Source organism: Planococcus citri, chromosome 4 (assembly GCF_950023065.1).
Source record: "Planococcus citri chromosome 4, ihPlaCitr1.1, whole genome shotgun sequence".
Taxonomy (NCBI): domain Eukaryota; kingdom Metazoa; phylum Arthropoda; class Insecta; order Hemiptera; family Pseudococcidae; genus Planococcus; species Planococcus citri.
In genome coordinates this window covers 31,223,633-31,247,164 of record NC_088680.1, presented here as the reverse complement: position 1 = coordinate 31,247,164, position 23,532 = coordinate 31,223,633, and the positions used below count along the sequence as shown (strand labels likewise).

The window sequence follows — 23,532 nt, the reverse complement described above, 5'->3', positions numbered from 1 at the left end:
TTTTAAAAGGTGATATATTACATCTCTTAGGGAGTTAGATTCATCCTGACCTATTAGGGAAATATTCTTATCCTCCCATCGTACGCAACGCCTCTATATATCTATTTAACATTGGCGCCCAAACGTTCCTTTCTGTGAAAAGATTTACGACATTGACTGCTTGTTTAAAGTGACAGTTTACTCAAAACGTCATAGTAAACCTTTCCTGAAGGGTAGCACGTACTTTGCGAGACGTAATTCTATGCTAAAGGCTCGTAGGCCACACATTTAGCAAAGAATCGTAACTTTATTATTTAAAATAAAGGTACTTCGAAATTTTCAATAAAATTCGAAAATCCAAAAGTCTGATAATTTAAGAGTTTGAAGATTTGTTGGACTCGAAGAAATTTCGAAAACCCAATTAATTTCTGTGTATTTGAACTGAAAAGTACAAATATTCACGAAAATAATTATTCCAATACTCAGTGTATTTTTTATAAAGTGCTTTATTAACGTTTTTTGCTACTCGTTTTTTCTACCTACTCAAGGCTCTACTTAAAGTGAGTAACTTCAGATCAACATTTAGTTGAGCTGAAAGGTAGAAAAGTTCCTCGAGAATCGAAAAGTGCGGACGACCTAGCAGAATCGATAATATTCACATAGAAAATACTCACGAGCATCCAGTTTTTCTTCTCAAAATAGCTCATTGTGAAGAAAAATTGTGACTAAATTAATCTAGTCATAAAAATCTATTGTGTAATTGAACTAACTGGGTACAATTATTCAATAAATTTATCCTCTCCTCTCTATCTAGTGGAAATTTTTTCGGAAAAATCTACCAGATAGCTTCCTATCTAAATTATTTCTTTCCTGTGCTTTTTACCTACGTCAAAATAGGTAACCTCCACCCCTTTTGTCAAAACGTAATTTTATACACTGTTATTTTTGTTTTAATTTGTTATTTGATTCGTAATCTATTTGATTACTTAATCTCAATTCAAAATTTCTAAAAGGGATTTGCAAATTTTCTAAATTTCTAAAAGGGATTTACAATTTTGAGTGTGCTGTATCGTGGATATTTTTTCTGTGTTTAATTAAAATTAAAATTCGAAAAATAGGTTATTGTTAAAATATAGTTACGTATTCACATTAACCGCCACGCGCCCCTACCGCCACCCAGAATCGTGTAGTTTTTGTCAAACTACCTGCGACGTTGTATACAACAAACCACCCTCTCGAACAAGGGTGAAACGAACGTGTTTCTTAAGTGCTTGTTGACAGTCGCGAAGTACCCTGCAGAGTTGATAGACTAATTGATTCTTGAAAAACCTTAAAGGTCAATAAATCACTACAAAGATAGCACACGAAGTCTGCTCATTAATTTTTATATTTATTTAAATACAGACACGAGTCTGGAAACCTTTTTCTCACCCTTACGTGTAGTTATATGAATCAGGACGGTCCTGCTTTTAATACCAGAAGAAAAAAGGGAGAAAAGAAGGCGAGTAGCATTCTGGAAGCTAAAAGTTTAACACCTACGAAGATTTTAATTTCGAATAAAATCGAAAAAAGTACAGAAAGTACTCCAGAACAAGGAAAAATGTCGGACATTGAAGATTATATGCCACACATTTCTAACGAGTCATTTTTTGAAAGCCAGGTTAGTGACAATCAAAACGCAAGTACTTGTCAAATGGCTACTCAAGAAGTATTTGACAAAGAAAATGATCCACTAAATGTAAATTTTGAAAAGATAATAGAAGAAGAACCTGAAAGGCTTCAACGACCTTTTCAACCTGGTGAATATAAGGAAGCATTAGATGATAAGACTTACGAATGTTTTTATAAAACTTGGGAATGGCAGGATGATATGCAGAAGGAAATAAAAATAAACTATGAACTTCAAGATAAACGCATTTTAAGAAATGCAAGATTAGCAGGAGAGGCTAAAGGCCAAGCTGAAGCAGCTATAAAAAAAGCGGAGGCAGCCACAACCAAGACAAATAAAGTCATTCAAGACGTCAGTTTATGGTACGACGATATTGACCATAAATTGAAAAAGAGTGAGAAAATCGCCAAAGAAATTTCAGCGGATTTATGTTCTACGAAAACTAAAATCAGAGATTCTTTGAGAGTCAGAGATGAGGGATGCCAGAGGATGTTGGAAGAAATTAAAACTATTCAACAAAGAATGACAGCACCTGCATCTGTTCGCGGCGATTTACAATTTATACCTCAAAAGTATAAAATGATCGACCCAAATTGTGTCAAAAATTCAGGAATTTATTTCTCTGATGAAATGAGACATTTTCCTCACGAATTCTTAAAGGAATTTGAGGATTTCTTTGAAGGAGTGGGATGCTCTGAAGCTCAGAAAATTATGGCTTTCAGAGCTGTGATTTTAACTAAAAATAAAACACAGTTCAAAGAAACCATAAAAAATATGAGCACCTATCAGGAAGTCAGAGATCAATTTTTATCATTCTATTGGAATATTGAAGCGCAAAATGACGCAATGATAGAATGTAGGTACAATAATGTACACGTCGATGACATAAAAAGCATGGCGGTACATATGATAAGATGGGCGAGAACTTTGAGCTATCGCACATATCATTATGATTCTGAGGTCATTCGTGTTCTAACGAATAAAGCCCCATTAGAATACAGATCAATGATTACTCAACCAGGTCAAACTATCGATCAATTTATTGAAAAACTTAGAGTTTTATCAAAAATTGACGTAGATCCCAAAAATGAGGTACCCTACGTAATAGGAAAAAGACCTCAGGTAACGGTTCAACAGCAGAAGCTGCCATGGACCCCAGCAGCTCAAAGTGCTCAAAACCCAACAAATACAAATAAAATTCGTGTACCTGTATATGCGAAAACTCCAGAAAAACCTTCAACTTCTACGAGCGAAGAAAGCTCAAAAACAGCTGAAATTAAAACTGAATCTGGAGTCCAAAAAGGGCCTAATGGTGAAATTATAAAGAAAAAATTTAAACCTAAGAGTCCTTCGACAGGTCAAGTTATACCAGTGCACCACTTAGAATACGATCCAGAAACTGATCAATATTACGAGTTGAGTGACACTGAGGAAGAAATTCCACCTATGAACGTCCAGGCATTGGGTATTTTAACGGATATTTTAAGTAACCCCAATGCTGACCCCCTGGACATGCAAATGCTAACAGGGGCACTTGTGAATTTGGCTAAAGCCAATTCGCAGGCGGGAAACGGGAGCCATTAGAGGACAGCGGGGCATCTTCTAATGACTTTTGGGCCCCCAGTAATATGTTCGAAGATTACATATGGGCTGGAGATGGCATAGCGCACTTTTTAAAAAGAGGCCAAGTACAATTTCAAGAGCAAATACCTGGCTACTTAAGAGATCAATTATGCTATGAGGATTTATTCGATAGATTAAAAAATGTGAATTTTCCAAAAAATAAGAGATTCATACTATCTTCAGGTCAAGTAGAAATTAACTACTCAAGAAAACCTTATAACGTACTTGAACAATTATTACGAAAAATAATTGCAATGCTTATAAATGAAAAAGAAGCAGAGTGCGTAATTTTACTTTTTCCTATAGTAAAGCCTAGAGCCATAGCAGAACAGGAAGTCACTATGGCTAGATATATCGCTTTTCGAGAAATTTACTCGAGAGTATGTAATGATACTAGGGTCTTTATTTGGAAAAAACCAGCTTACAGATACCTAGAAATGGAGACTTATCTTAACTCTCACGGTATAGAACGCTCAAGACCAAAAATGAGCGAATCTGGATTTGTGATGCCAAATGTGGATAAATTCCATTATGTAAAATCACTAAAGCGCTATTTTCCATTAATAGCGACGTATCACGAGCTATTTGTGCTAATGTCTGAAGAAATTTATAAATTTGAAGAAATTAGAGCACAACTAACAGCAGCTAATGGACACAGGAGCATAACTGGACCCCTAAAGGACATTTATGATCCTGAAACAGCTCCATTTATTGACCCAGGTCATAAAGAAACTGAGTTAGATCAAGAGGATGAACTTTCTGAAGAAATGAAAAAATTAAATCACGAGGAGAAAAATTCCTCAATGACTTTTCTTCAACCTGTAAGCGTATTAAAACGCAAACTTGAGAAAAAACCAGTAAACGTGGTAAAAAAGCAACGTGTATCCTGGGCAAAGCAACTCAACTTGGTAAAATGTTTCGAAAAGGATGAACCCCTGAGAGCACTAGATGCGGTTGACAACGCATTAATTGACCCAGAGCAAATTTGCAGACATGTGGGGCCACAATTAGTGACCCAAACTGTGAATGACCCTACTTGTGTCATTCCAATACACATAGGCAAAAAGACCTTTGCTCTACAATTGGACTCAGGGGCCCTACCAAATGCAATTTCGAAAAAATTATTGACAACTTTGTTAAGGGAGTCACCTGAATCCATCAGATTTATTCCCCTCCGACGTACAGTACAACTAAGGTTGGCTGATAATACAGTCATAAGGTCAATGAGCCATTTAGCTGTAATTCAACTTGAATTCGGCACTGAGCTCATTGGAGTGCCATTTTATGTACTCGAATCGTCAGGAAGTACATTCATTATGGGGAGAATATCATTAGAATACATAAAAATTCTGATTGATATTCCAGAAAGAGTAGCCACCTGTAGGATGGACCCCAATAATGAATACGTAATTCCTTTTATGAATGCTGACGAAGCTCATGAAGCTTTTACCATATTCTCACTGACCCAAACCAGCAGGCAGGGTCACAGAATGGTTATAGATATGGCCAAGCATACAAAATTGGATGATATCCATAAAGAAATTAAATTAGAAGAAGAAAAAGCTCGAAAACTTTTTCTTGAAAATTTGAATAAAGACCTATGTGATGCTGTGAAAAATAAATTAATCACACCAGAACAGGCTAAATTGGCAGAAGAAAAATTATGCCAATATAAAGACATCTTCAGCTTGAATCCGGGATGCTATAAGGGGGAAGAAGTGGACTTTAAGTTCAAATCTGGAAATGAACATTTAAAACCCTGGAGAGGTGAAAAGTTCAGACCAAGTAAAAAACTTTTACCTGGCATCAGAAAAGCTGTAGAAAAAATGCTGGCGCTCGATATAATTCGACTTTCTCACTCAACCTATATCAACACGCTCGCACCTGTTGTTAAAAAAAACGGGGATATTCGGCTCTGCTTGGATGCAGATGAACTGAATAAACACTTAGAAAATGTACTAACAGAGCCGGATACAATTGAAAGTATGATTTTTGATAATCCTGGGGATATCCTATTTTGTACTCTCGATTTTACTGCTGGATTTTTACAAAGATTATTGAATAAAAAATCCAGGCAATTTACTGCTTTTCAATTAGAGGGGCAAGTATACGAGTTCACAAGACTACCTTATGGTACAAAAGTATCAAGTGGACTTTTTATACTTATGATCAATGCAATCATTGCAAACAAAAAGGGCCGTACCAAGTACGTAGATGATTTAAAAATTTCAGGAGAAACTTTTGAAGAGTGCTTGGACAACTTAATTGAAGTTTTTGAACTCATTCGTGAGAGTGGCTTAAAGCTCAACCCAACGAAAACCCAATTTTTCAGGAATCGAGCTGATCACCTCGGCTTTGTGCTCAGTGACAAAGGCATTGAGAAACAAAGTGAAAAACTGAAAAAATTGGAAGAGTTTGAAAAGAAAAATACCAAAAAGGGTAAATTTTCTTTGAAAAAGAAAAATGACATTTTAGCCCTAGTTGGACTGACGGGATTATACAGGAATTTTATTCCTGAATATTCCCAAATTGTGAAGCCCATTTATGAGCTCACGAAAGGTGAATCTCAAAACGTAGAGTGGGGAGAAGAGCAACAAAAAGCTTTTGAAAAGCTCAAGGAATTATATAATAAAGATTTCAAATTGCAGCAACCCCCCCGAGAAGGAGATTTATATTTAGATACCCAAATATCGCACGATGCGATGAATGGAGTATTATTTTTCAGACGTGATGAGGAAAAACAAATCATCATGTTTGTCTCAAATGCTTTCAAAGAGCATCAGAAAGAATTTACATTATTTGATAAAGAAATAATGTGTCTCGTAAAAAGCATTTTAAAATTGCAAATGTGGTTACATGGAAGAACTGTTCATGTGAGATCAAATTTATTGCCAATAGTCAATAGGTTTAGAGAAATTTCTCAAACTCACAGGAAAGCAGCTCACTGGATTACAGTGCTCAACAGTTTCGACTTAGTGTACGACATGATCCACTCAAATAAGTCACTTTACAAAATTAAAGCGCCTGAGCTGGAAATTAAAGCCTTAGAGCTTGACTGTTATGAAGCTGATATCGAAAGTTCGGACACTGACTTGGGAAATTCAGATACTGATATCGAAAATTTTGGTTCTGATCTTGAACCCATTTCAGTAAATTTTATGCAAGAACATATTTCAGAATTGCATAGAAAATTAGAGCAAATTGGTAAAATTCAAAGTTTTGATGTTACGTGTCAAAAAATTATGAGAATTTTAGAAGAAAAAGTTCCTTTAAATAATAAGAAACAGCGTGACATTCAGAAACTGAAAATGATGAAATTTGAAATTCAAAATTCTAAGAACAATGAAAAAGTTCTATACAGAATTTTGGAAAATGGACTGAAAGTTCCATGTCTCCCAGACGAACTTTTTTATGATACCATAGATTATTTACACGATTCCTATGGTCATGTAGGGGCTGCGAAATTGGACATGATTTTTCGCAGAATTTACTACCATCAATGCTCGTTGGCATATATAAAGGAAATTTGCAATACATGTATCGTATGCAAAGTTAATAAAAGCTATACAAATAGCAAAACAATAGAATATGCACAAATTGAAGCATATGCTATTGGCGATGTACTCTCAGCGGACATTTATGGACCCCTACCTGCTTTAAAAAATCAACCAAAATACCTCTTGGTTGTGAAAGATATTTTTTCAAATAAAACCTGGTTGCGCACCCTATTTCAAATTAAAAAGAAAGAAGTGTGTCAACAAATGGCTACAATCATAGAGTACATAAGTAATAAAAATATTGAGATCAAAAAGGTCATAACAGATAATGGGTCACAATTTATCTCAGACTCATGGTATAACCTATTAGAAAACCATGGCATAAAAGTGGCGCACACAAATGTGTATAACCCACAATCATCGTCTGTGGAAAGGACGATGAGGTCAATTGGAGATAAAATTAGGGTCAAATTAAATAAAAATCACGATCCCTATAAAACTCATCTGGGATGGCACCTACTCATTACTGAGGTTGAGTTGGAGCTGAACAATACACCAACCTCCTTCGGTTTTAAACCTAATGAGGCATGGGGAATTAAAGATAAAATTTGTGAAACCCTACCTCAACAATCAATGAAATTTGATTTTAAATTTGAATTGACAAAAATTAGGAAAAAGATGTCTGAGAAAGAAATTCCCTCGACGACATTTTTAAAATGCATGGAAAATAAATTAGATCCAGAAAAGGACTTAATTTATGACACCGATGGCTACGTCAGGGTGACAGCTGACGGGGCTTGCTCCAAAAATGGCGATATAAATGCCATAGCTGGAATTGGAATCTGTTTCGCTCCAGACTCCAAAATGAACATTTCTGAAAGAATTGTCAATAAGCATTATGCCACTTCTAACAATTTGGCAGAATTAATGGCGATTCATGTGGCACTTAGAGTACTAAAAGCGAATAATATTAAAAAAGTAAAACTTTTGAGTGACAGCAATTATGCTGTAAAAGCTCTAAATTATAGCATATCAACATGGCAAACGAATAACTGGAAAAATGCTAAAAACAAACCAGTTCATCATGAAATGCTATTCAAGAAAATTCTAGAATTAAAAATGGAATTTGAAAGCGTAGAATTTATTCATGTTTACGCCAGAAAACATGAATACACGAATATAATTGCTGATAACCTTGCGAAAAAGGCTGTCTACACAGTCGAGCAAAAACAGCAATGTATAAGTGAAATGTCTGAAAGACAAGTGATTGAAAATTTCATAAGAGAGAAAAGGCGATTAAAAAGAATTGAAGAAGAATATGCTTTCAATAAATCGCACTTAGACCCCATCTTATTAAAACCAGGAGATTGGGTCCTTATGACAAATCATAAACAATCAAATGCGGAACGAAAAACTGCATCAAAATTGTATGAAAAAAGGACAGGTCCTTTCGTAATAATTCAGAGAAACGGGCATAATTGTTACTTATTACAGCCTAAGGATGGAAGTACAGTCAATAGGGTGGCCAACATACGCCAACTCACCCCATTCATTTCCAAAGAAAATTTGGAAAAACTGAAAAACGACACCTGTCTAAAATCAAAATTAGACTCTCGAACCTTAGAACAGAAAATTAAAGATTTTTTGACTGAATATGAGAAGGAACTTCAAAACGGAATGAATGAAGAATTTGATGAGTTAATAACTCCAAATTTCGAGCCAATTTCAAAAAGCGACCTTAAAAACGCTTCAAACAATGTCTTGAAGGAGCTCAGTGCCAATGCGCGTGCACAACGTGCAGCGGAAAGGGAGGCTAAGAAAGCTGAAGGTAATCTGAAAACTTCAACTCCTGAAAACACTGAAAAAGCTCCAAAATTGGATCTCCCTGAACAGCCAGAAATTGCTGGGGCAGTCCAAGAAACCCCAACCCTAAAAAGAGGGAGGGGGAGACCCAGGAAAATAGACTTTGGTAAAGTCGAAAAAACTCCTGAAATAATTGAAAATAAAAAAGGTACTATTGATACCAATAAAATTCTAGAAGAAATTATTCAACTAGAACCCACTCAGGATGACAAAATTTTGGAAAAATTGGGCCCAACAGACCCAAAGAAAGTCCAAAATTTTGAAAATTCTAAAGACTTAAGTACAGGGGCACTACTTGAGGATTCCTCACTCATAAAAAGACCTAGAGGAAGACCCAAAAAGTGTACTCCCCGTGAGCCCACTGGTGAACCCACTAGTGAGCCCAATATCACTGTAAACTTGGCTGATTCGGAACCAAAAGATGAAAATGAAAATCTCTTTGGAGAATTACCAAGTCTTGAAACTGATGAGGAATTGAGCGACTCAACCTCAGAAAAATCAGTAATCAATCAAGCTATCACGAAATCTGATTTTAAAAAGTCTAATAATGACAAAGCCACTTCAACCCCAAAGCGTTCAAAACGCATATTGGAAAGAAAAATGCGCCTAGGGGAGGACCCCAAAGCCATTAAAAGACCAAGATTGGAGTTGAAAAAACTGGACTATGGTTCGGATAGCGATGAAGACCCTTACTCATTATTCTTTGAGGCAGTTATGGAAGCCTACAACGAAGAATATCAAAGCCTAAATTCTATGACAGTTTTGGAAAATCAGGATACTGACCAAAATGCCATAGAAGTTGTAGCAAATCCATTTAGGACAACGGATGACGAAGATTCAGAAAGTTCAAATGACTCTGAATTTTATGAAAGGATAAATGAAACCATAGAATTGGTCAGAAACGCGACTGAAGAAAGTTCACCTGATAGGAGCTCTGAAAGCTCAGTGGTCACTGTCATAGAAAATGATCAAAGCACAATCATTTTCTTTGAGACAGAGACAACACAGGAGGATGCTAGAATAAGCTTTCAACCAACTAAAAGGTGGATACCAATTTTTGCTTCGGCAATATTCATTGTAATTTTATTTAGCGTATTCCATGCATTTTTAAATAAAAAATCTTATGATGAATAAAAATATATACTTGTCTACTTATTTCAACTTTTTCAGCACAATTCTCACTCTCTTTTCGAAAAAGACAGGAATGAAGAAAAAATGAAAAAGGGGAAAGAAGAGACAGGTATGAAAAGGAAAAATTCTAATTTGTTAAAAACAATAAAAACGCATTCGCTCCATAAAAATTATTAAAATTCTGAAACCTTTTCTCAGGTACTATTTTGGGAACTTTAGAAATAAAATTTACAAAAATTAGTGAAGGAAATGAGGAGCAGAAAATAAAAAAAAAGGGGGGCGAATGAAAAATCAAAATTCAATTAGGATTTCGACTATTTCTAGGAAATGTAAAAACCATATAAAAATGGCCCATTTCCGATTCTTCGCAAATTACAACAAAAAATGATAAAATTACCCTTTTGTTGTGTTTTCGTTTTTTACTCCCTATAGAATTTTGGACAAAATTCACCAATAGGAATATCTCAAAAAACTCTAAAGTTTTCACTTTTTTGACCAAAAAGGCAAAAAGAGAAAATCAAAACTTGTTCTCAAAAATAAAGATAAAATTTTTTTTGGGAAGAATATTTTGACAAAACTTTTCTGATCAACTTTGAAATCATTTTTCAGAAAGAAAAATTTCAGAGTAACTTCTTAAGAATACTGAGGCTAAAAACTAAAAAATTTCAAATTCATAAGAATGGAACCTCAAAATCGAAAATTTTGAAAAAGTCTCTGGATTTTCAAATTTAGAAGAGTCAAAAAACTAAAATTTTATGCAGCTTCTCGAAACAAAATTTGAAAAACCCAACAGAATGCTGATTATTGACGTAAAAATACCAAAAAATACATTCTAAAAGAAAACAATATTTTTTTGAGAGAATTCAAAAAATGGGAAAACTTTCAGAAAAAGCTGATCGAAATTAGCGTCCCAAAATATTTTTTCAATTTTTCAAATTGATCCTAAGTTATAAAAACAAGACATTTGCCTCACTCTTCAGACGAAAAACTGAAGAATTTGCCAAAAAATTTGGCACAAGCATTCAGAGTTGTCTACCTAATGAAAACTCAGACCTCGGAGACAAAAAGAGCTCACCTAAACATTTGCTCTAAATTGTCAAAACAAAAATCAGAAAGCAAAGAAGAATTTGCTAAAAAATTCATCATCTTTGCCCATTTTTCTTCATTTCGGAAATAAAGAGAAACCTCTCTGAATGGGGGACACCACATCCGCCCTCAATTCGCCCCAATAGTTGCCTTAAAAATTAGCCTACGTTTGTACCTCTGACAACTTCAGAAAAAAGAGAAACTTCAAAAATGAAAATTTTGAAATGAAATTTTAAAAAGTCAAAACACCCCATATTACGTTTGCTCCACAAAAATTAAAATTGTCAATTTTTGAAAAAACCGTCCAAATTTTGAAAAAATTGCTAATCAGAGTTAATAAAAAATAATCATTAAAAAATTGAATTGAAAATTCATACTGGGTTAACGGAGATTTTCTCTTGGCAAATTCATAATTTTTTTAAAAAGGAGAACTATGGGATACATTGGAATGGCTCGAAAAATTCAAAATTTTTCCAAACAATCCAAACAGCAGGGGGAAAACTCAAAATAAAAACCTCTGTATAAGGAATGAAGAAAACTGCATCCAAAATGCTGAAAAACTCATTCAAAAAACCACTTTTTTCTCACTTTTGGAAATTTTTTCTCGAAGGGCCCAGAGAGTGGCTTTTTCTGGTAGAAAGGCCACCCTCTCGACACTTCGATGAAAAAACCAAAAACTCATAACCTGAAAAGAGTTGAAAAAATCTACAAGTATTTATTGTATTTAAAAAATTACATTAAATATGAATAGGCATGGAAAAAATTTCGTACCTCAAACCCCCAACCCTCCAGATCATAAATGGATGAAGTTAAAGCAATTTTTTGAAAAAATTGAAAATTCAAAAAATTTGAAGAATTTGAAAAAATTTGACAAAAATAAGTATACGTTGAAATCACGAAACCCAGGGAAGAATGGAAAATATCCAATTCTCACATACACCCCTATACTTGTAAAAAATCTAAAATTTTGCAAAAACTCATTTTTCAAAAAACCAAAATTTTTTTTTGGAAATTAAAACTTTCGAAAATTGGTCAAAATGTAGTAATTCATTACGATCCTATATAATATGAACAGTAATGAAAATAAAAGCCTTCAAAAAATTGAAAGTTGAAAATTTGAAATTTTTTCAAAAATGAAAATTTCTAAAAAAAAAAAAGGGCCAAAATCGACGGATATAGGTTAAAAATCAAAAACGATCGATCATAAAGTTGAAGAAATAAATCCTCTTCGATTTCCTTCCCCCTACCCATACCAAAAATGCACTCTAAAGGGGTCAAAAAATCACTTTTCGCTTTCTAACCCATCAAAAACTGAATTTTCATGGGAAAATAATTACTCTAAAAATCTCCCCTGAAATTAATGCTAATAGTCAATTATATTGACATGGCAAAAAGACACCTGCCTATGAGCAAAATAAGAGGAGATTAAAAGTAGATTGAAAATTATCAATTTATCTACCAGCCATCGGACGACAATGTTATCTGCAACGTCGCCGAGGCCGATAATTTCCTCGAATTTTGCAAGTTCTAAAAGAAGATATCGCAGATAAGAAAAAAGTTTAGCCAAAACCGGATGGGTTGAAACCTAATCACAATAAAATAAAATAATAATACCCCCGACTGACGCAATATTGGATATAGATTTGAGTGATTGCTTGACAAACGTTCGAAGACTGTGGTTTAAAAAGCATCTTGTGCATGAAAAAGCAAAGTTTGAAAGTGTTTTGTGAATCGTGAAGTTATTAAACGTAATTTTCATCGTGGGTATCCTGCTACAATTTCAAGAGCAGTCCTATTTAATTGAAAATTGTTCGATTGATAATCTACTGTAAGTACTATTATCACTCATACATACCTATACCTGTTATGTACTATTTATTTTGCATTATATGTACTTATACGTGTATGTGATAGTATAGATAGGGTAGTAGGATGAACGAATCACAAGCCAGCCGGAAGTATTCGATCATCCTACTAAGCCAAAATTGAGATTTGCCATTCTCGGCATGAGGTAATTTTTCTGCTCATTAATACGAGCAGAAAAATTTACACCCATTCAGAACCCTCAAAAAATGTTTCAAAAACGGAATTGTGAAACACTCCAAAAATGGGAAACTATGGCTGACTTACCCCCAACCATATCAAAAAACTTCCCAAGTACTCTGCTAGAGTACAAAAATCTGAAACGATTTCGATAAAATGACACAAAATCTGATAGATTCGATCATTTTGAAACTAATTAATTCAGAAAAGTCGTCACTTAGTATTTACGACAAAAAAGTGAAGTGGTCCCTGAAAAACTTCGAACAAATTCAAATCAGAACCAAATTTCAATCTTCATTTGTCTTGAAAATAATTAAAATTAATAAAAAATCATCCAAAAGGCGATTGGCCAAAAACTAAATTTGAAAATTTAGGAAAATAACCTAAAAATCAGTTAAATCTGAATAAGTAGGTACTACCTACCAAACCAAAACTATCTTACTAAGTAGAAAATTTTCTTAAACTAATTTTGCCTCGAAATTTTAGTATTGAATTACTCAAAAAATAATCCTATTTTGAACCTAGGACTAAAATAAAAATCCAAATAGGTACCTACCAAACAGATTTTTTTTCTCTTTTCAAGTTTTATTAAAATTACTCCTTTTTTTTTTTTTTTTTTTGACTCGAACATGATAAAAAAATACCTGATAGGTAAGATTTGGAATTGAGAAACTAAAAAATTTACAAACAAGTAGGTACCTACCTACTTCAATCATTTGGCAAATTTACCCAAAATTTTCTGTTTATTTTCTCCAAATGAAATAAAAATTAGAATTTGTTTAAAATACCTTATTCTATACACACGAAGACAACTTTTCACAACAGTTCAGAAATAAAATTATTTTTACCAAATAGGTACCTATTAAAAGAAATTCTGAAACACATTATCTCAAAATTATTAGCTTTCCACCAAAATGAATAATATGGACAATTTTGAGGAAATTTTAATACTAAAAAGTTTAAATCCAAATGAAATTTCAGTTAGGTAGGTATACCTATCTACCTCACACAAAATTCGTCTGTTTATTTCACCGATCTAAACGATAAAACTTCGGGGAATATTTTTTAACTACATGAATTTTGAAAATCAAAATGATTCAAACAAACAAAAATCCGAAAAAACCTAATAAGTAGGTACCTACTCAATACAAAATTTTGAACTTTTTACGATCTTCTTTTTCTAAAACTACTGAAAGTAGAATTCAAAATGAAACATTAACAAATTCTAAGAAAATTCGAAAGATTAAAATGAATTTTTTTTTTTCTTTCAAAATCAAAGGAATAGGTATACGTACCTACCTATTTCCTAACTCGAAACTAAATATTCATGAAATGAATAAAAAGGGACCACAAAACTTTAAGTCAATAAAATTAAAGTCGTATTGAACTGACTAAATTAATTAAAACCCTTCGATTCCCCCCCTCTTTTCTTTTCTTTTTTCCTAGATGCCGAAAAAAGGTGAAAAACAGCAGATCGACTCGAAAGAATGGAAGGTCAAAGTGAGCTTACCTCCCACGCCCAAAAATCCGATCACAATAAAGGGACGCCCAACATCGAAATTCATGGGCCTCGTCTTAGCTGGATATTGGTTATATGACTTGGGGAAGACATACATAACCACGAGAAAAGAGGATAAAAAAGAATGATTTATTCGAGTTACTTTGGTGTTCTTTGTAGTTGTTATTTTTTGTTTTCTTTTTTCGGTGACTCGCACCATGTTGTGTATACTCATACCCAGTATCTTTTCCTAAGTTTATGTTAAAATAAAGCTAAAAAATACGTATGAACAACGTGTCGCCTACTTCATTTTCACCTATACAACTTAAAAGGTTACCTACAATATTATACATACACTCAGCGCGAAAAATAATGCCTATAGGCTAAATTACTCCAAACTACGAGAACATGGACAACGAATTCGTCCATATCTGGTAAGTACATAAATCTGTCGAGGTAAAACACTGTCAAAGAATAAATCCTTCGACACATCGAATATTCACACTTTGAAAATCGATAGGTACCAGACTTTCCAATACGAGAGTCTGGACCTTATAAAAATTAGCTCTTTTGGGAAGGGATCTCAGGGAGTAAAAAATACATTCGGGATAAGTACTTAAAAATCAAAACTAAATTCAGTTGGTATTCTATTTCGAAGGTGATAACTTCTAAATTTTTATTCAATAGAAAATATCGTGCAGTTTTAGTAACTTCAAAAGTCAAATACAATTACTCCTAAAAGAATTTAATTCAGTTTACATCGATAAAATTTTTCGAACAATTAATTAATCGCGAAAAATAATTAAAAATTTACAACGCGGTAATTAAAACAAAATTTATTCGTACACCACCCACGGTGTGAATCGAACGTCAACCGGTTCGGTAAATTTTGAGTGAATCGAGCTGAACGCAATTGATAATTATTATCAATTTTCGGTCAAAACAGTTGTATTTTTTACTTTCAAAACATTGTGTTTTTTCGATTGCAAAAATTGAGCGAAACAATTATAAGTTATACCTGAAACGCCTAAACCTAGTATTGAAGAAAGTAGATTATTCAAAAGAGTGGATGTTCGGATTACTTGAGGATTACAACAACACCGAAGTAAGTACAAGTGCATTTAGTTCACTAATTTTACCGGTTCGATCAAAAAATTGCCACTAGTTGCAAGGATCAAAATTGGATAATAATTTCAAACACGTTTAGAAAATCTCGAACATTAAGAATGAAAAGTGTTAAAAACACCACGAATTTTGGGGACAAAACACCAGAAATGGTACTAAATTTAAAATTCATACCCAAAACTGTTTCGGAAAAGTGCATGAAAAACACACAAAATTCTCCCATTAAAAGTACACAAATTTCTCTAAATGAAAATGAAATTCAACGTTTTGTAAAGATTCGCGAAAAGAAAGAATTACCTACAAATCGTTCAAGTGTTCCAAAATCCGAACAATAAATTCGCACCATTTCCATCGAAATTCTCAGTTTCAAAAGTCTACCAATTTTGAATACCGAAATCTTTTCATAACTATTACGATGAATTCCAACTAGTGCATTTTGGAGTAAATCACAAGCAGATATTTGTGAACAAAGTTGTGGATTCTAGCTAATAATCTTGAAACGCTCAAAAACCAAGAAAGTTGATCTTTTTTCAGAAAAAACTAGAAATTCGAACACTAAGTTCGTGGCAAACTTTTGGTATCGTATTAAAATAACCGAAAACCCTATTTTTTGGAATTTACCACTCAAATTTGAATACTAAAAAATTCCGATTATTGGTACCAAATTGGCTTATTTATTTTTTCTTCGAACCCCATTATCAAAAGTTGATTTTTTTATAAAAACTGTAGAAAATTGATTGATGATTCGAAAACAGTGTTATCAGAAAAAGCCATAAAAATGCAAATTTTGTGTCGTTCCGAATTCACCCCCATTTCACTGACAATTAAATAGAGTGAAAATTCTAAAAAATCGAATCAAATCTTGATCAGGTTAAAATTTTCCTTTAGAAAAAGTTGATTTACTCAAAAATCACACAGTTTGCCTCAAACGTTTATAAATTTTCAAAATTGTACCCCGACTAAGGTATTAATTTAAAAATCCATCACTCAAGTTTGGGCTAATATCTAGAATTTTTAATTCACAAAACAAACTAAAAGTTTGAAAAATTCTACTCGAGTTTACAACCCAAAAAACGCTATAAAAAACTCAAAGTAAAAATCTTTTTGGAACTTTCTTCGTAAATTAAAAATGATAAAATTGAAAACTTCAGCGCAGATCCAAAGCCTAGTATCAAAATTTTGAATACCCATAAAATTAATCATAAAAATAGAAAAGCTAATAATCAACTGAAAAATAACTCGATTCAGGATAAGCGGAAAAAATTGAATTCTTTTTAGTAATCAGCAAATTTGTCCCACAAGACCCAGTAAGCGGTATTTGAATCGAATAAACTATAAGTTTTACACAACTTTTAGTTGAAAAATGAATTCATTTTTGAAAAAGATGAAAAAATAATTATTTTTTCAATAAATAACCAATCATAGAAATTTTTGAAAATTTTATTTTTTCAGACGGAAATGAAGATATTATTGTGTGACGAGTGCACGGAACCGTTAGCTGATCCGGGGGAACACGCGCCGAAGGACGAAAATGGAGTAAAGGAAGCAGACCCCCCCTACGTTACGGTGTGCAAACACGCGTATCACTGGGGGTGCATCCACTACCTCCTAAAAACGACCACAACCCCATCGCGAATAATATGCCGTCATCCAATGTGCAATCGAAGCCTCACGAATTTCGACTTCGTCCAATTGGATTGTCCTACTAGGACACAGGTGGTAAACCAACCCCCCAACAACGAGCACATCAGGCAGATGAGATCGACGATAGGTCAGCTCCAAAAAGAGGTCGAGGTCTTGAAAGAATTGATTAAAAATCTACAAACCAAAAACGAAAAACAAGCTACGGAATTGAAAGAAAAAATCGATGCGAATGCCGTGCTTTCAAGCTCGCTGACCGATTTAGAGCGCCGATTCAATCTTCTAATGGAGCAGAAATTAAATCAGTACATTCAAACTGGACCATCGACCCCCTCCTCTTCGATCACATCAGGATCATACTCGAAAATTCCAGCTTTAATGGAATTAGGTACTTCGTACGTGGGACCGCCAGAGTATGATCTCACCAACGAACCCCAGCGTCAAATTCGATTCGACGCACCGGGTGTTGAACCTATGGATACGATGAGTTCGCAAATTTCGATTCCTCAAAAAATTGAGTACTCAACACCGTTGAATCAACTTTACCCCTCGCAGGAGTACTACAGAGACCGAAGTTCCTCCCTCCCTTCAGCGAACCGAGGAAGACGAGGAATCAACGAGCGAAGGGCATTCAGAATGCCGCGGGGTACGACGAAGCGAGGCCCGTCACCGAGAGCGCAATCTCCGCGCGAAAATGAGCCCGAAGAACCCGAGGAAAAGAAAAACCCATCGGCCGAACAGCCCCGGTACCATAAAAAATACCTGTCACGTTTTGGAAGATCATCGAACGAACTCGAGCCCTATTATCCAATGAACGCGTACCCGTTTTATTTCACCGCCGCGGGCAGACAAGACAAAGCTAAAAACATTCACATGGTACTTTTTATGAACCAAGCGATGATGATCGGGGACGGACATATTCATGCGATGGTACATTGCATGGTTGATGAAGAAAAATATGGCCAATATCTCGATAATACCATCTATCGGCGAGACCTCTTAGCGTCTGATCTCTTTCGATTACTCGATTCAATGATAATATTACCAAAAAAATTATTTATCTCGATCGGTAATTTTGATGTGGTCTGCAATACATCTTACGATGACTTCACCGATGAAATGACGAAGATCGCGGATCTCCTTAAAGAGAAAAAAGTGACGGAGCTGATTTTAGCACCATTAGTGCACACGCCCCAACACAATAACATCGCTTTTGACCACATCAAATTGGCACTGGAAACAGACTGGGGATTGTTAGCAGGTGCGAAGACGACGCGAGTAGACGAATTTTTCGAGCAACTGGATAAAATCCCACCGCCCAGAGATGAATTTGGTCCATATCACAACATCAAACGTTACGAAGAAATTTTGGACAAATTGGCCGAAAAATTCATCCCCCTTCCACTTTCTCTGCAAGAAAAAATCAAGAAAGGGAAAGTACTTCAGCCACCGAGTAAAGATCGACGACGCATTGAAATGCTCCGAAAGGGCCTAATTTCAAAAGACACCGAATCGAAGCCGACCATGTCAGTCCAACCAACCATCAAACAGGAAAAAATGGAAACTGACGATAAACCCTACACTCCGGATCAGTTGGCCGAATTAAAACGGATCGAAATAAGAAAGAAATTAATCGAACAGAAAACAGCTGAAAATGCCCAACTAGGCAAATCCGATGAGCACCCTGTAGGAGCTTCGACCAGCTCAGAATTGGCACCTGAAGTTGCGCAAAATACGTCACCGCAAATGCCAACTTTGACCCCTCGTACCGACTTGAATCCGGCTACGCTGAATATGTCATCGACCTCCGCTCAGGCTATTAACCTGCCAGAAGTGACGCTTACCGCTATTAACGGTCAACAGGTGATACCACCCCTCACCTTCGGGATGAACTGGCAAACGTTATTTGACCAACACGCGCATAGTTGGACCCAGGAAATGGAACACCAAACCAGCGCGACGACAAACGAGTCTGAACAGGCTCCAAAAACACCGAACGTGTCGCTCACTGAAGAGCCCATCGTCATCTCTAGTGACGAGGAGAAAAAAGAGGGCTAATGGCTCATATTTCAACGCTCTATCGACTCAAGGTAAATTGCACAGAGTTTTTTGAATTTTTTATATCGCGTAAAAAATACCCAAACATTTGAAATACTTTTTCAAAAAACTCGAAATCCGGAATAATACCATCCAAAAATTACCTAGATACTAATACGACTAAAAAACAAAAATCAAAATTAAAACTCGAACGAAAGTACCAAAGTCATCAGAAAAAACCCTAAAAATGTCGATATGAGTAAAAAATGACCCTCTCAAAAAATGTAAAAATCAATCACGTTATTTTTCCTTCAATTTTGTTATTTTTTAATTTCAAATCAGCTTCGAAAGCTTTTATTTATTTATTTATTTTTTTTTTCTGAGCTAAATTTCTCTGAAATAGAAAGGAAAAAGTCAAAACTTATAATTTTTCGTTTTTTAGATTTTCTGAAGTTTTGAATAATTTTATTTATTGTATAAAAAGTGATTGATTACAAAAAATTACCCCCTAAAATTTTTTTTTTAGAAAAATCAGGCTGATTTTTTAATGGAAAATGGTTTGAATTAAATTAAATAAAAACTCGAAATATTCGCGAATTTTCTACCTCTTGACTCAGTTTAAAAAGCACAATTTTGGCTTTAAAAGTGCTTAGGTGTCTTCAAAAAATAAAAAAAAAAAAATCGTCGTAAAAAAGACCACCCAGCTGGAAGATAACATCCACCTTCCCACAACCGGTACCGTTACGCTCACGACCTTCACCAGTAACCTAGTAACCGCCAAAACCACCTAAAAAACTGTGTCAACCTAAATTCCATTTTCCATTCATCGATCCGACCATTAAAACGACCCGTAGAGCAGAAAAAATGAACATCCAAAAATGTAAATAAAGTTAAGATGTAATTTATTGAATATTTATTGATAATTTTTTTTTTTCATTACAAAAAACTCTACGCATTAATTTACCTACACATATGTATAATTAGGTTATAAAATAGCACAAAATATTTTTTTTTTAAATTTTTTTTTACAAACATACAAAATTTGTACTCTAAAACTACGATACAATAATACATGTATGTAAAATTTTACAAACTTAAAATAAATTCAATTTATTTTTTGAATGTACAATTATTATTTTTTTTTTATTTTAACAAACTTACATTAACGTAAAATACGTTTACAGAATCAAAAAATTCATATTCAAAAAATTTTTTCCAAAAATTTACAAAAATTTCAACTTTTTCATAAATTTTTCTTTAATTTTTTTTATTTTTTAACAAAGATATAACATTCAGGGCACAGAAGGCCATGTTGACTCAGACCGTAGACGGATAACATTCCTTTCAAAAAATTTTTTAGCCATGGTTGTCTTCCTATGGAACAAAAATGGCATAAGTTTACTCAAATTCTATTTTTAATTTCTATCTAAAATTATTTTCTAAAAGAAAATACAACCTGGAAAAGAAGTCCATGAGCCAAGAAAAAGGATCTGTGCATTATTAGTTAAGGAAATCTTCTTTGTCTTCTTACTGGAACAAAAAGAATTAGGTTAGAATTTTCTAATTTTAAAATTAAAATTAAAATTATCATTTTAATTATCATTTTTCCTACTTATTTTTTTTTTTTTTATATACAACTAATTTAAACTACGTAATCGTAAAAATGCTATAAAAATAAGCCAAATTTTTAGATTTACTCACCTTATTGTAAATACGAAAAATATCCCAACAGACTGGTTCAACTTTGGCTCAATCCTATTTTAAGTTTCACCCATCTTTCTCTGAACTGGTCCTAAACAAAAACAACATTTTTTATTTAATTTATTTCATAACTCTAAAATTTTTTTTTAGAAATAAAAAATGTACAGATATTTTAAATCGATCATGTGTTTAAATTAGACTGATTAATCCTAAGAAACAAAAATGCTCTTAAATTTTACATTATTTGATAAAAATGTAAATATGTTTTTGTACTTATCTTTAGTTTTTGATAAACAAAGTAATTCTCTTGTCATCGTCGTTGACCAAAATACACCTGTAAAGAAGAAGAAAAAACTTGAAATTAATTATGAGAAATAAGACTGACTAGAAATTAATTTATTCTTAATTAACTATAAAACAACGTTAAACAAATAAAAAAGAAGAAAAACAACGTTGCTTAGAATTAAGTTTGTTTAGGTACATTCCTATTTATTTTTATAATTTTTCTTAAAAATTTATTTTCCTTTTAAACTTTTTTAAATTTTTTTTTTTTCAAAATTTTTTTTAATTTGTTTTATGTTTCATCGAATAGTGGTGGTAAGTAGTTTCGCTTTCAACCGAACTCCGTGTACAACAGAAAGGTAGCGCAATTTTTTCCAAAAACTTAGCACTCTATCATAAAAATAAAATTCCAAAATTTCAATTTTTTTTTGAAAAAATGAACATTTTTTCTGATAGAAAAACAATTCATTTTTCCTCAACCTTTTTTTTTCATTTTTCAAACTTCCCTAAAAAACAATTCTTTTTTGGATTTTGAAGAAATGACAATTTTTCTAATACAAAAATAACTCACTTTCTTCAAAGTTTTTTCAAATTTTTTAATTTTTTTTTTCTTTTCTCTTTTTTTTCTTATCAATGATCAGTTTTGAACATTTCAAATGCTCAAATATCACATCAAACTTTGATAAAATTTTTCCTTTAGAATTTTTTTTAAAAATTTTTTTTGAACTTTTTCTTTTTTCAATTTTTTTTTTAAACTATAAAAACTCTACCCAAATCATTCAATGAATGATTTTCCAATACAAAATCATCCATTTTTTCAAAATTTTTAGTAAAAACAATAGCTATACTCAAGCCAACCTTACCAGCAATTTTTCTTCAAAAATTCTTGGTCAGACTATCCAAAGACAACAAAGCCAAACAACCACGAACTTCTTGAGCTTTTTTCATCTTCTCCTGAAATCATAAAATTGAGGAAGGGTACCTTTTAGATTAACCCTCCCCCTCAAAAATTAAATCGTACTTAAATACTTACCATTTCGGCCATGACCCTGCTGCGGAGTGACCAGATCAAAGGTAGCTTCTGGATTGATTTATTGATATCTTGACTTCGGTCAAATATTGATGGTCAATTGTAGTTACTCTTTATCAGTAAGAGTCAACTCACCAGCACACTCAAAATTCACCTCACTTTTGGAATTATAATAAAAACCAAAGAGTTTCAAAATTTATTTTGGGATTACTATTCCCCGCATCACTCAAGCAAAGTACGGGGGGCAATAGGGTCACATCCAGTGAAGCACAATGTCACCTTTTTTCAAAATTTCCGTGCTTTCCTCTACATTTCCTCAGGGGATACTTTAGAAGTAAACCCACGTTAGGGGCAAATGTAAGGGGACAATATGCCTTCACTGGCTAGACAGGGATATTCATCGTATCTCTCTCAGTGGGATTATAAATCTTTCATCTAAAGGAAGTACTGGAGAATCCAATCAATAGTTCGATTCTACAGTACTTTACGTAGATGAAAGCATATACTCGATGCACTTAGGTAAGGTGTTAAGTACGTGGGAACCACCCAAGAGGTGTTTTCACATCGTTCCATTAAGGGCAGATGTGAAAAGCTCACAAGTTCGTAAAGCTCAATTCCTTCTCGACTCGAGGCTAGAAGCCAAGTTGAGATGGAATTGATCTTCACTTGTCGATTCGCGCTTCGTCTGGTAGGTCTGACCGCGGAAAAGTAATAAGGCCACTCACTCCTACGTAAGAGTTGTGCTTGAGTCCCAGGTCCTCTGCCTTAACGTTCGTGTTTAAGGGAGAGTATTCGCGTTTAAACTTAAGTCTTCTAAATTCGCTACCCAACGCGGGCAATTTGATAGTTACACGTAGGTGGGTAAAAGCGATCCTACTTACGCCACTATTCGGTGGAATATATATTGGTTATACGCGTAGAGTTTTTTATATATTTTAGACTTAAGTATCGTGTTGTAATTTATTACTTAAATTATAATACACTGTTCGTGTTTATCGTGTGTTCTTATTTCGCGTGCAGTTCGAATTAATACAAGGTAAACTCGACTAAATCTGTTTAAATTTATACATATTGGTGTTGTAAGAGCTGAGCTAGCAGCGGGTAAGTACTATTTTAAAAGGTGATATATTACATCTCTTAGGGAGTTAGATTCATCCTGACCTATTAGGGAAATATTCTTATCCTCCCATCGTACGCAACGCCTCTACGTATCTATTTAACATAGTGTTCACTTTTCTACATATTATTTTTTTTCATAAAAACTATTTTTCAGAAACTTTTTTTAAAAATATGTACCTATACTTAATTATTATGTAGATTTTATTTT

The 23,532-nt window shown here is 33.7% G+C and overlaps 2 long non-coding RNA genes across 2 annotated transcripts in view; both read right to left on the bottom strand.

The window, feature by feature from the left end:
* The window catches only part of LOC135843868 (uncharacterized), a 35,473-nt gene that overhangs the window by 10,892 nt on the left and 1,049 nt on the right, over window positions 1-23,532 (bottom strand). The gene's annotated exons all lie outside the window — the stretch shown is intronic.
* LOC135844152 (uncharacterized) lies at window positions 20,600-23,395 on the bottom strand. The gene is made up of 3 exons (XR_010558460.1): window positions 22,039-23,395; window positions 20,894-21,227; window positions 20,600-20,722 (listed from the first exon to the last, which is right to left on the bottom strand). It is a non-coding gene; the product is annotated as an uncharacterized LOC135844152 (long non-coding RNA).